The following is a 14,246-nucleotide window of genomic DNA, read 5'->3' as shown; positions in this document are numbered from 1 at the left end:
ATACTGAGCAGCTCATGTTATAGACAGAAGCATGCTACATGGCAGACCAATCAGAACTCATCTCTATGCATGTCCAACCAACTATTATCTCAGCCAATCATGACTAGTGGGAAGGTTCCTGACTTTTTCTGTAGTTAAACCAACTGGGCTTTATTTGTATATACAGATGCCTAACAAGTTTGTTATTAAGGCACATGAAAGTTCACATGTTTCCGAAGGGATTTCTTCCCAAAAATGCATTTCGACAAAAAAAAAAGATATTTACATTTATATGGCTCTCCTGTGAAGTAGTGATGCGCGACATATGCCTAGTTTTAGTGTTAAACAAATCAAAATGTTTTTTAGATTCTTCAAAGTAGCCACCATTTGCCTTGATTACAGCTTTGCACACTCTTGGTAGGTTCCCCCCTACCCTCTGGTGAAATGTGTAACTTAATATTATGCCTCCAGTTAAACCTGGATTTAAATAAAGACTTATTTTTTTAGATTTGCCTATGAATAACCACTTTGAGGAATACACACCACTAAAGCTCTCAGCTTAAATGTACAGCGTATATCAGTTTGATATTGCAGTTCTATCTAGTATGTATACCAATAGGTAGACTTGTACAGTTGTGGCCAAAAGTTTTGAGAATGACACAAATATAAATGTTCAAAGTTTGCTGCTTCAGTGTCTTTAGATATTTTTGTCAGATGTTACTATGGAATATTGAAGTATAATTACAAGCATTTCATGAGTGTCAAAGGCTTTTATTGACAATTACATGAAGTTCATGCAAAGTGTCAATATTTGCAGTGTTGACCCTTCTTTTTCAAGACCTCTGCAATATGCCCTGGCATGCTGTCAATTAACTTCTGGGCCATATCCTGACTGATGGCAGCCCATTCTTGCATAATCAATGCTTGGAGTTTGTCAGAATTTGTGGTGTTTTGTTTGTCCACCTGCTTCTTGAGGATTGACCACAAGTTCTCAATGCATTTAAGGTCTGGGGAGTTTCCTGGACAGTGCATTTGGAAAGTATCCACATTTTATTACGTTACAGCTTTATTCTAAAATTGATCAACTAATTTTTAACCCTCATCAATCTGTACACAACACCACATAATGACAAAGCAAAATCAGGTTTTTAATGTCTTTTGCAAATGTATATTAAAAAAAACAACTGAAATATGACATTTAAAATTAGTACTGTATCCAGTGGAAGCAGATTGTGATAGCTATGGAGAAAATTCTGGAGTTTGATCGCAAATATGCAGAGGTAATCGAAAAGAGAACACATAAGGCTATTGTTACGGCTGTCGTAGAGAGGCGACCAAAGCGCAGCGTGGTAAGTGTTCATTATGGTTTATTAAACAATGAAAACACTAGAACAAAGAAACAAACCAAAAAGCCAAACAGTTCCGTCAGGTAACGAAATACAAAACAGAAAATAACTACCCACAAAACACAGGTGGGAAAAGGCTGCCTAAGTATGATTCCTAATCAGAGACAACAATAGACAGCTGCCTCTGATTAGGAACCATACTCGGCCCATCAAAAAGAAATACAAAAAACATAGAATTCCCACCCCACACCCTGACCTAACAAAATAGAGAAATAAACCGTCTCTCTCAGGTCAGGGCGTGACAGCTATTGTATAAAACCCCTGTCTCCGGATTACATCTTCAAACTAAGAAGGAGAGAATGAGAAGCATTCATCCATGTAACGTAACAAAAATGTGGAAAAAGTCAAGGGGTCTGAATGCTTTTCCGAATGCACTGTAGAGTTTGTCCCAAAATTGCACCCGATTCCCTATATTGGACCAGGGCCCATAGAGCTCCAGTTAAAGTAGTGAACTATATAGGTGACAGTACACCATACTGTCTATACTACAGGCTACAGTGTAGTGTGTAAGACATTAACCAGATGAGATATGCATATGATATCTCTCACTGGGATAATGACAGTAGAATGCACTCAGCCAATCTATCGCCAGCTCATTTTATTGTGAGAGACATCGCTCCTATTTAGACAGGGAGATCTTTTTTCTTTTCAAAGATAATGAGATGACAATGTATTCAACCAACCTTAGAGAGAAGAGACGGGGGGAGAGGGGGGGATATGGGGGGGAAAGACATTCTACAGCACTTAGCCACAGTCTTTGATCAGAGATCCAGCTGTCTCACTGGGTGTCTGCGGACCGTGTAAGCTGTATCCCAAATGGCAACCCCATTCCCTTAATAATGCACTACTTTTGACCGGGGCCCATAGAGCTCTAGTCTAAAGTAGTGCACTACATAGGGAATAGGGTGCCATTGTGGGACACACAGCGTGTCTGTTTTATCACCACTGTTGTCATGGATATCATTTTACTGTGTATTTATCAACCACTTAATTTGTCTAGTTCTAACTGGTTGATTTTAGGTTAAAGAAAACAGGCCTAGAAGTGTTGTGGAGGTATTTCTACTGTCCCTTTGGCTGGCTAACCCACCTACCCTTGACCTCGTGTCTTGCGGTGTGTTTCAGAGTTTAGCCGAATCCAGTGGAGGATACTCGATTGCAATCCCAGTTTATCGATGTATAATTTTAGTGTTTTAACGTTTTATTTGAACGTTTATGGCTACTTTCATGAACAATCTATTTCCTTTTTTTGGAGGTTGCATTAATTTATTCTGACCGATATCCAGTATGATTTGATGCTTTATTCTGACCGATATCCAGTATGATTTGATGCTTTATTCTGACCGATATCCAGTATGATTTGATGCTTTATTCTGACCGATATCCAGTATGATTTGATGCTTTATTCTGACCGATATCCAGTATGATTTGATGCTTTATTCTGACCGATATCCAGTATGATTTGATGCTTTATTCTGACCGATATCCAGTATGATTTGATGCTTTATTCTGACCGATATCCAGTATGATTTGATGCTTTATTCTGACTGATATCCAGTATGATTTGATGCTTTGCTAATGTGTATTTTAGGCAGCCCAGACAGAAAAGCTCTGCATGGTATCTAGGCCTCCTCCAGTCCTCATCATCAGATGGGATTTTCTTCAAGCTCTTATTCATGAATATGAAGATCTCCATCACATCACAGAGACCATGAATATAGATGGATTCCCCTTCTGCTCCATCTGTTGTGATGCCAACAAGACCACCATATCTGTCCTGGAAGCCTGTGTTAAATGACCTCAGTAAAAGCTATACAGTGTCATATCTGTTTAGGATCTCTTCCATACCGGAAGTGCTAGATCCTTCCAGACCAAATTTAACTTGGCTTCGAGTTATAATTCTTATAACTCATTAAGAGGCTCATTAAAAACATATATATTTTTTTTAAAACATAGCATCCAATTTCCTAATATTTCATCATAGTAACTCAATAATTATGCATGGTTATTAGCTGAAATTTTTGTCCTGATTTCACTTAATTCAGGTTGACGTTTCTTGCTAACAGTAGTGGAAGACTGGGATCTTTGATTTCCGCAGTCTGTACTGGGTATACATCAGGGTATACATCAGCAAGTCCTCCACAATACAACAGTGCCCTCTGCTGGTCATTTAACATATAACATCAACATCTGGAGCGCATTTGGAGAGCACTATTCAAGTCAATATTACAGAGAAATCTTGCATGTCTTTACAGACAACAAAAACATCAAAAATAAAATGTCATCTCCCAAACCAGAAACAGTTTATTTCAAAGAGAAAGCAGATAAATGGACGTCTTCCTGCCTGTGTAGAAGGGTTAGTCTGAGTGCATGGAATGTTCAAAGGGACAGAGTACTTCAGGAGTGCTTTCAAAGCCTCTTTCAGGCAGATTATGTTGTAGAAGAAACCTTGCATACATAAATGGCTGTTATCAGAGGTCTTTTTCAAACTCACAAAAAAAGCGACAAATACACAGACAATGTAGTCACACACATAAAGGACAATTATTTAATTGTTCATGTATTCTCATTCCTATTATGATAGATAGTATTTTTGGTTGAAGTAACAGCCAGTGATAACCAGTGTTATCCAGGTATCTCAGCCAGTGAAAACCAGTGTTATCCAGATATCTCAGCCAGTGATAACCAGTGTTATCCATGCATCTCAGCCAGTGATAACCAGTGTTATCCTGTTCTAGGTTTGTTTTCATCTGAACATACAGTGCATTCGGAAAGTATTCAGACCCCTTGACTTTTTCCACATTTTGTTACGCTACAGCCATATTCTAAAATGGATTAAATGTTTTTTCCTCATCAATCTATACACAATACCCCATAATGACAAAGCAAAAAAACGTTTAGAAATGTTAACAAATTCATTAAAAAAACTGAAATATCACATTTAGATAAGTATTCAGACCCTTCACTCAGTACTTTGTTGAAGCACCTTTGGCAGCGATTACAGCCTCGAGTCTTCTTGGGTATGACGCTACAAGCTTGGCAAACCTGTATTTGGAGAGCTTTTTGCATTCTTCTCTGCAGATCCTCTCAAGCTCTGTCAAGTTGGATGGGGAGCATTGCTGCACAGCTATTTTCAGGTCTTTCCAGAGATGTTAAATCGGGTTCAAGTCTAGGCTCTGGCTGGGCCACTCAAGGACATTCAGAGACTTGTCCCGAAGCCACTCCTGCGTTGTCTTGGCTGTGTGCTTAGGGTCTTTGTCCTGTTGGAAGGTGAACCTCTGCCAGAGTGCTCTGGAGCAGGTTTTCATCAAGATCTCTCTGTACTTTTCTCCATTCATCTTTCCCTCTTTCCTGACTAGTCTCTCAGTCCCTGCTACTGAGAAACATCCCCACAGCATGATGCTGCCACCACCATGCTTCACTGTAGGGATGGTGCCAGGTTTCCTCCAGACGTGACGCTTGGAATTCAGGCCAAAGAGTTCAATCTTGGTTTCATCAGACCAGAAAACCTTGTTTCTCATGGTCTGAGAGTCCTTTAGGTGCTTTTTTTGGCAAAATCCAAGCTGGCTGTCATGTGCCTTTTACTGAGGAAGTGGCTTCCGTCTAGCCACTCTACCAAAAAGGCCTAATTGGTGGAGTGCTGCAGAGATGGTTGATCACCGTACACAGAGTCTGCTATAGATGTAGCATTTTCATTTGAGACAGTTTGCTACAGCAGGAAAATAATCATGCAGCGACAGGAAATCTGAGTTATTATGTGGATTATAAGTAGAGGACATTTTTGTAGAGGTTGACACATATGTGACTCGTTTCAGGAAACTAGGCGTATGTCACACGTCACTACTCCACAGGAGAGCCATTTGAACGTAAACTTTATTTTTTTTTTATCAAAATAGGTTTATTTTACGAAATGTCTTCTGGAACGTGAACTTTCATGCGCCTTAATAACAAACTTGTATGCCATCTGTAAATACGAATACAATTGTTAATTACGAGCCTAGTTGGTTTATCCAAAGAAAAAGTCAGGAACCTTCCCGCTAGCCATGATTGGCTGAAAATTAATGAGTGGGCTGGACATGCAGAGAGATGAGTTTGGAATTGTCTGCCATGTAGCACGCTTCTGTCTATAACATGAGCTGCTCAGTACGTGTAGGTAATCCTTTCTAACGTGGCTTTTTTGAAAGATATCATGTAGTAGAACTGCACAAGTGTTGCTCTCCACTTTCTGGAGGACGGAGTTTTGAAATCAGTGGAATGTCAGGTGGAAGCAGAGTATGATAGCTAAGGAGATGGAGAAAATGCTGGCGTTTGATCGCAAATATGCAGAGGGAGTCAAAAAGAGAACACACAGAAGGCTATTGTATAAAATACCTGACTCCGGTTTACATCTTCAAACTAACGGCAACCATAGAGAAGGAGATGTATTCATCCACGTATACAGGTAAGATAGTCCAACGAGCTACGTTTTCAGATATTATACATTTCTAATTAAGTCAGGAAGTGGTTTTCATTGCAAGTTAAAGCGAACTGTTAGCTATCTAGCTAATATTAGCTGGCTGTCTCACTAGCTAATGTTACATGTATGATCTGTGTAGTAATGTTATTTGTATCTCAGAGCGATTTGCATTGCTAGTTATAGCCTAATGTTAGCTAGCTAGCTAACATTGAACCTGGTTGGTTAGTAACGTTATGAGTTGGGATTATGGTTCATTGTTTAGCCACATGTCTAAACAAAAGGCTCCACTATGCAAGTAACTATTTCAATAGAATGTTCATGATGTCACTGCGACAACTGTCAATAGACATAGCTGGTAAATTCGTTCTGGCTATCTACTCCGATTTCAGAGCACTCATCTGAATGTGCCAAAGCGCGGAATAACTGACAAATTTCTGAACACTCAACATCCGTTGAATAAGGCCGGTATCAGTAAATTAAATTGTTGCCAGCAGCACAGTTACTGTCACCATCCGTCTGGATAACATAAAAACAGGCTAACCAGCTCCTAGGGCAGGTGAAATGGTCAGAGTGAGCTGTTCTCTCATTTGTGTCTGGAAGGAGCTAGCAAGCTTGCCAAGCTAAGCTAGTTAGCTAGTTAGCTTGGGAGCTTGAATGCTGTTGTTAGGTCAGAACACTCGGATCAATCCTAATCCTAGGCCAGAGCGTCCGGTGTGCGCTCCAAGAGTGAAAAACTCGGAATTTACGAACAGACAATCTGACAATGCTCTGAGTTTACGAATGCCAAGAGCGTACTCTGAGGGCACTCTGGCACTCCAGATTGAATTTACGAACACACCCATAGTATAAACCAGCCTTTAGTCTTAATCTTTGTTTGGTTATTACATGGCCTCACATGTGAATCCTTAAAGAGATGGGTGGGGCTAAAGCTTAAGAGGGTGTGAACAATGCTGAATGCAGGGAAACTTAAATCAGTTCTACCAAATTTCTATCAACATGTTATATGTGCCACCAGAGGCGAAAGAAATTCTAGATCACCTGTACTCCACACACAGAGAAACGTACAAAGCTCTCCCTCGCCCTCAATTTGGTAAATGATTCCTGATTCCTGCTGATTCTTGATTCCTGCTTACAAGCAAAAATTAAAGCAAGTAGCACCAGTGACTCGGTCTATAAAAAAAAGTGGTCAGATGAAGCAGATACTAAACTACAGGACTGTTTTGCTATCACAGACTGGAACATGTTCCGGGATTCTTCCGATGGCATTGAGGAGTACACCACATCAGTCACTGGCTTTATCAATAAGTGCATCGAGGACATCGTCCCCACAGTGACTGTACGTACTGTGGCAAATCTCTTCAAGATTAGGAGCATTTGTCACAAATTAAGTGGGAAACTGGCACCAAAATCACCCCAGAATGAGAGTTCTTTCGAACAGGACAGTACCTGTGAGTATGTTTCTCCATCCTGGTCCACCCAGGCCGCAGGCAAGGACAAGGATAGCAGGGTTCGGTACACGAATCGGGTTCTCGGTAGGTCCAGGTCTAAACGTCAACAGGTAAGTCCAAACAGTCCAGCTCATACATGGTAAATCGAGCTGATATATATATATATATCATCTCTTTCTCTATGATTCACAGATCCTTCCAGCCCTTTCTCTCTCTCTTCCTGGTTTGTCTTGACCCTTTATCTGTGGGGCAGCCCCACCTTCTGAGGGTTCCCCTTGCTTCTGGGAATTGTAGTTTTGGCAGTCGGCCATTTTGTGATCTGTAGTTCTGATCGGGGCGGCCATTTTAGTGATAGAGCAGAGCCCGTTTATTAGTTCTGCTCTCACATATCTGCCATTTATCACTCGACCCCCTTCTTTGCCACAGTACATACCCCAACCAGAAGCCATGGATTACAGGCAACATTCGCACTGAGCTAAAGGGTAGAACTGCGGCTTTCAATGTGCAGGACTCTAACCCGGAAGCTTAGAAGAAATCCTGCTATGCCATGCGACGAACCATCAAACAGGCAAAGCGTCAATCCCTGGCTAAGATTGAATAATACTACACCGTCTCCGACGCTCGTCTTATGTGGCAGGGCTTGCAAACTATTACAGACTACAAAGGGAAGCACAGCCGCGAGCTGCCCAGTGACACGAGCCTACCAGACGAGCTAAATCACAGACAAGCAACACTGAGGCATGCATGAGAGCATCAGCTGTTCCGGACGACTGTGTGATCATGCTCTCCGTAGCCAACGTGAGTAAGACCTTTAAACAGGTCAACATACACAAGGCTGCGGGGCCAGACGGATTACCAGGATGTGTGCTCCGGGCATGTGCTGACCAACTGGCAGGTGTCTTCACTGGCATTTTCATCATGTCCCTGATTGAGTCCGTAATACCAACATGTTTCAAGCAGACCACCATACTCCCTGTACCCAAGAACACTAAGGCAACCTGCCTAAATGACTACAGACCCATAGCACTCACGTCCGTAGCCATGAAGCGCTTTGAAAGGCTGGTCATGGCTCACATCAACACCATTATCCCAGAAACCCTAGACCCACTCCAATTTGCATACCGCCCAAACAGATCCACAGATGATGCAATCTCTATTGCACTCCACACTGCCCTTTCCCACCTGGATAAAAGGAACACTTATGTGAGAATGCTATTCATTGACTACAGCTCAGCGTTCAACACCATAGTACCCTCAAAGCTCATCACTAAGCTAAGGATCCTGGGACTAAACACCTCCCTCTGCAACTGGATCCTGGACTTTCTGACGGGCCGCCCCCAGGTGGTGAGGGTAGGTAGCAACACATCCACCATGCTGATCCTCAACACTGGAGCTCCCCAGGGGTGCATGCTCAGTCCCCTCCTGTACTCCCTGTTCACCCACGACTGCATGGCCAGGCACGACTCCAACACCCTTATTAAGTTTGCAGATGACACAACAGTGGTAGACCGGATCACCGACAATGACGAGACAGCCTATAGGGAGGAGGTCAGAGACCTGGCCGGGTGGTGCCAGAATAACAACCTATCCCTCAACAAAGGACAAAGGAGATGATTGTGGACTACAGGAAAAGGAGGACTGAGCACGCCCCCATTCTCATCGACGGGGCTGTAATGGAGCAGGTTGAGAGCTTCAAGTTCCTTGGTGTCCTCATCAACAACAAACTAGAATGGTCCAAACACACCAAGACAGTCGTGAAGAGGGCACGACAAAGCCTATTCCCCCTCAGGAAACTAACAAGATTTGGCATGGGTCCTGAGATCCTCAAAAGGTTCTACAGCTGCACCATCGAGAGCATCCTGACTGGTTGCATCACTGCCTGGTACGGCAATTACTCGGCCTCCGACCGCAAGGCACTACAGAGGGTAGTGCGTACGGCCCAGGACATCACTGGGGCTAAGCTGCCTGGCATCCAGGACCACTACACCAGGCGGTGTCAGAGGAAGGCCCTAAAAATTGTCAAAGACCACAGCCACCCCAGTCATAGACTGTTCTCTCTAATACCGCATGGCAAGCGGTACCGGAGTGCCAAGTCTAGGACAAAAAGGCTTCTTAACAGTTTTACCCCAAAGCCATAAGACTCCTGAACAGGTAATCAAATGGCTACCCGGACTATTTGCATTGTGTGCCACCCCCCCCCCAACCCCTCTTTTACGCTGCTGCTACTCTCTGTTTATCATATATGCATAGTCACTTTAACTATACATTCATGTACATACTACCTCAATTGGGCTGACCAACCAGTGCTCCTGTACATTGGCTAACCGGGCTATCTGCATTGTGTCCCACTACCCGCCAACCCCTCTTTTACGCTACTGCTACTCTCTGTTCATTATATATGTATAGTCACTTTAACCATATCTACATGTAGATACTACCTCAATCAGCCTGACTAACCAGTGTCTGTATGTAGCCTCGCTACTTTTATAGCCTCGCTACTGTATATAGCCTCGCTACTGTTATTTTTTACTGTCTTTTTACTGTTGTTTTATTTCTTTACTTCCCTTTTGTTCACCTAATACCTTTTTTGCACTATTGGTTAGAGCCTGTAAGTAAGCACGTGACAAATAAACTTAGATTTTATTTGATTTGAATGGGTGAAGACAAAGAAGACCTCTCCCGTAGGGGTACCAAAACATTCAACGGCCATTTTGTCAAAAGTGAGGTTACAAGTTTTTCAAACTTTCAAAGCAGAATTACTTTCCCATTGTTCCTCAGCTGTAGTGTATGATATACCTTTATCCAATGTAAAAAAAAACACCATTTAAAATGTTGCTACACAAGACCGAATCAAGCCAATCGGTCACATTTTTCATAAGGGAAAATCAAGTCTGAAATTTCGAAGTGGAAATTACAAACTTCAGAAGCCTTTTTAAACCTCAAATACATTGCAAGTTTTACATTTCCTGCATTGAAAGTTCTCCTGCAACAGGGTGATCACATTAAGATCCTACCAGAAATAAAACAACAGATTTTGCCCATTTAAATTTGTTTCCTTGTAGAAAGTATGGGACATAAAACTGAAAGACAATCACCTGAAGGCAGGTGTGATTCAACTCACTGCTTGTGCTCCATTTCCACTCTCCACTTCCACTTTTTTTCAAACACAAAAAAAAGTTAGAAAATGTACTACTTTAAATGGAGATAGCCTTAGTGGCGCTGCCCATCCTGTCACAGACGCCATAATGGCACAGATACAAAGTTAAGACCTCTTTCCATGTCCATTGAGATGCTTCTATACATTTTTAGATGTTCACAACTGATTAGGGTTCCCTGGGAAACATGGTTCTTACCTTGTCACATAAGCCTCGTTTACAACTTGTGCTAACATGTAGGTTTCCTTATCTGATCACTATCTGATCAAGGTTTGTTGCATGCACACATGGTATTAAAATGTGTCTCTTATCCAGCCATAGTGTCCGCATTGTGAACAGATTTCCTTGTATGCTAATTATTTCACAGATTTACTTTTCAAAATAATACTTATGGCATCAATACATCTTAAAATAAATAAATAAGTGAATGGTGCTATCTGTCAATGATTTTAGAGGATGGTATAATTATGATTTAAATGGTTTGACTGTCTCGATCCGTTTACACTTGTGCTCAGGAAGATGCGTCTTTTAAAACATTTACACCTGTCTAAAAATGTGGGAACCATCAGAATGTGGACAACAGCAGGTCAAAAGGACGCATGTAAGCACCAGTTATAAAGGGGGATAAAAAAGTTTGATAGTTGACCCAGGAAAGGGCTGAAAATAGCACATATTCATATATGTAGCCTTAGAAATAAGGTAAATGAAAATCAATAACCTGCTAATATTCAATATATTAGCCATTTCTGAGATTCACTTCGATAGTTAATTTGATGATACAGCAGTAGAAATACAAGGATATAACATCTATAGAAGAGACGGGAATGCTTATTGGTGTAATGGGCCTGTGTGTAGCTGGTGTAGAGAGTCAGGCGCAGGACAGCAGATATGAGTAATCACCGTATTTACTCAAGTATTCACAAAATACAACACAATATACCGATCCCACAATAACAGACCGTATACAAGACAAACAATTACTCACAAACAAACAGAGGGTTAAATAATGAACAAGTAATTGGGGGAATTGAAACCAGGTGTGTAAGACAAAGATAAAACAAATGGAAAAAGAAAAGTGGATCGGCGATGGCTAGAAGGCCGGTGACGTCGACCGCCGAACACCGCCCGAACAAGGAGAGGGACCAACTTCGGCAGAAGTCGTGACAATTCAGGACGTGTTGCTGTATATATTCAGAGACATATCCCTGTAACGCTTAGAGAAGATTTTATGTTGGCTGTTATTTAAGTGTTGTGGTTCACTTGGCATATCTAAAGACTTTTCTTTAGGGGTGTTGCTATACGCCACCAAGTGCTAACAGTCAGTCAGTATCTAAATCATATGTGTTAAATGCTTGATAGTGTACGTGATGTTACAGAGAGGTCTACTTTTTTTGGGGACCTGAATATTGATGATAATCATCAAGGTGTCAGGCTCAATAGGAAGCTCCTCACTGTAACCAGTGCCTGTAATCTGGTTCAAGTTTTAATCAACCTACCAGGGGGTTTACAAACCCTACAGGAACAAGATCGTCCACATGTATTGATCACATTTTTACTAATACTGTAGACCTTTGTTCTGAAGCGGTTTCCATACTCATTGGATGCAGCGATCACAATATAGTGGCTTTATCCAGGAAAGCCAAAGTTCCAACAGCTGGGCCTAAAATAGTATATAAGAGATCATACAAAAGATTTTGCTGTGACTCTTATGTAGATGATGTCAAAGTATTTGTTGGTCTGATGTGATTAATAAGGAGCATCCAGATGCTGCACTTGATGAATTTATGAAAGTGCTTCCTCCAATTATTGATTAACATGCCCTGTTTGGAAACTGACTGTTAGAACTGTTAAAGCTCCATGGATTGATGAGGAAATTAAAAACTGTATGATTGAAGGAGATGGGGCAAAGGGAGTGTCTAATACGTCTAGCTGCACATCTGACTGGCTGACTTACTGCAAATCGAGAAATTATGTGACTAAACTATACAAAAAGAAGAAGAAACTGTATTATGAAAGCCAAGACCAATAATATAAAGAATGATGGAAAAAACTTTGTAGTACTTGAAATAATTGTATGGGTAGAAGGACAAATACAACTCCATCTTTCATCAGATCAGATGGCTTATTCATCACAAAACCATTTGATGTTGCCAATTATTTTTTTTTAAATGTTTTTGTATTTTACCCCCTTTTTTGTGATATCCAATTGCGATCTTGTGTCATCGCTGCAACTCCCCAATGGGCTTGGGAGAGGCGAAGGGCGAGTCATGGGTCCTCCCAAACATTACCCGCCAAACCATGCTTCTTAAAACCCGCCCACTTAACCAAGAAGCCAGCCGCCCTCTATAGGACTCCCTGTCACGGCAGGTTGTGACACAGCATGGGAACAAACCCGGGTCTGCGATGCAGTGCCTTAGACCGCTGAACCACTCGGGAGGCCCTGTTGCCAGTTATTTTAATGATTAATTCATTGGCAAAGTGGGCAAACTTAGGCAGGAAATGCCAAAAACCAACAGTGAGCCACCGTACTCATGCATAAAAAAATAATGAAAGAAAAGCATTGAATTTTGTAAAGTTAGTGTGGGAGAGGTGGATTTTTTTTTGTTATTGATCAATAATGACAAACTCTGTGCATTGAAAACTTAGATGGAAAGCTAGCTGACTCTATAGCCACTCCTATCTGTCATATCTTTATTCTGAGCCTAGAGGAAAGTATTTGTCCTCAGGCCTGGAGGGAAGCCAAAGTACTTCCTCTAACCAAGAGTGGTAAAGTGGCCTTTACTGGTTCTAACAGCAGACCAATCAGCTGACTACCAGCTCTTATCAAACTGTTGGGAAAAAAATGGTGTTTGATGAAATACAATGCTATTTCTCTGTAAACAAATGAACAACAGACTTTCAGCATGCTTTTAGAGACGAGCTCTCAACATGTACTGCACTGACACAAATGACTGATGATTGGTTGAAGGAAATTGATAAAAAGAAGATTGTGGAAGCTGTACTGTTAGATTTCAGTGCAGCCTTTTATATTATTGACCATAACCTGTTATTCAGAAAATGTATGCATTATGGCTTTTCAACCTCTGTCATATTGTGGATATTATTTATTTATATTTAACTAGGCAAGTCAGTTAAGAACTAATTCTTATTTACAATGACGGCCTACACCGGCAAAACCCAGACGACGCTGGATCAATTGTGCGCCGCCCTATGGGACTCGCGATCACAGCTGGATGTGATTCAGCCTGGCTGGATTCAAACCAGGGACTGTAATGACACCTCTTGCACTGAGATGCAGTGCCTTTAGACAGCTGTGCCAGTCAGGATTCAGAGCTATCTATCTAATAGAACTCCGAGGGTTTTTATTTAATGGAAGCTTCTCTAATGTCAAACATGTAAAGTGTGTTGTACCGCAGGGCAGCTCTCTAGGCCCTCTACTCTTTTCTATTTTTACCAACGACCTGCCACTGGCATTAAACAAAGCATGTGTGTCCATGTATTCTGATGATTCAACCATATACACATCAGCAACTACAGCTAATGAAGTCACTGAACCCCTTAACAAAAAAGTTGCAGTTTGTTTTGGAATGAGTAGCCAGTAATAAACTGGTCCTGAACATCTCTAAAACTAAGAGCATTGCATTTGGTACAATTTATTCCTTAAGTTCTAGATCTCAGCTGAATCTGGTAATGAATGGTGTGGCTGTTGAACAAGTTGATGAGACTAAATGACATGGTGTTACCTTAGATTGTAAACTGTCATGGTCAAAACATATAGATTAAATGGTTGTAAATATGGTGAGGG

The sequence above is a fragment of the Salmo salar genome, chromosome ssa05, assembly GCF_905237065.1.
Source record: "Salmo salar chromosome ssa05, Ssal_v3.1, whole genome shotgun sequence".
NCBI classification, from domain to species: Eukaryota; Metazoa; Chordata; class Actinopteri; order Salmoniformes; family Salmonidae; genus Salmo; species Salmo salar.
This window is presented reverse-complemented; position numbering follows the sequence as displayed.